This window comes from Echinops telfairi, unplaced genomic scaffold (genome assembly GCF_000313985.2).
Source record: "Echinops telfairi isolate 266 unplaced genomic scaffold, ASM31398v2 ScPeMD7_14;HRSCAF=57, whole genome shotgun sequence".
NCBI classification, from domain to species: Eukaryota; Metazoa; Chordata; class Mammalia; order Afrosoricida; family Tenrecidae; genus Echinops; species Echinops telfairi.
In genome coordinates, this window is record NW_022103911.1 from 6,188,733 (window position 1) to 6,189,873 (window position 1,141).

Consider the following 1,141-nt stretch of genomic DNA (forward strand, 5'->3'; position numbering starts at 1 on the left):
TCTAAATTATCAGAGTCACCGTTTCTTTCAAGAGATCGTGACCATTAAGGAGGGACTTGAGGAGCCCTTGTGGAGCGGTGGCTGCTTGCTGGGATCCTCAAGGTCCATAATTCAGAATCATCAGCTGCTCTGCAGGAGAAAACTGGAACTTTCTCCTCCCTAGTGAGTTACAGTCCCAGAAACCCACAGGGGTAGTTCTGCCTTGCCCTCTAGAGTCGCCATCAGTGGGCATCGCCCTGATAGTTTGTTTTAAGGAGGGACTTGGTTTTGTGAAGGGGGGGAAGGGGAGGGGCAAAACCCTCAATTTTGTTTATACAATGAATTTAAAGAATGTAACCGGATTTTATTTGCATTATAAAGTTGCCCTCTCCCCAGAAAGGACTTCAAATATTCTTTCTTAGAAACATTTTGACCATGGCATTATAGTCAATGATTTTTCTTGCTCACTCTGACTCAGCATTTGGTACGTACTTAAGATAGAAGAAGGAATAAAAACCTATTCATGTAGTGAATAGTGATGTAAAGTGAAATGGAGTGAAGACACAGGTAGTGCAGACTCTTAGGTAAAGAAATAGTTACACACACATCATCTGCTACCACAACATACACCGACTTATTCCCGTCAAAACACCTCAGATTCCTCTCTTGAGTCCTCTCTTTCCTTCACTTAGAACCCGGCCATTTGCCAAGCCCTGTGCACTCTCCCACCAATATCCTGAATACATTCATTTCTCTCCATTTTCACTGTAACTTACCCAGACACTATTATTCTTTCACCTGGATGGCTCTGATGGGTTTAATGTAGTCTCTCTGCTTCCACTCGACTTCCTACAGTACGTTCTCCACACAGGAGCCAGAGCGAGCTTTTAAAATATAAAACAGATCATGTCAGTCCCTGGCTTAAAACTTTCCAATGCTTTCCATCTGGAACAAAATCCAGATTTTTTGCCATGCCTGCCAACCATTGTACACATTAAATGGGTGTAGTGTATGGTATGTGAATTATAGCTCAATAAAGCTGATAAATATATACGTGTATATTTAGTAAATTAGAAGGAAATTGAAAAAGAGGACGGCCCTCAACAAGCTGGATTGACACAATCAGCTCACATGTAAGAACAATCATGAAGATGGCACAGGA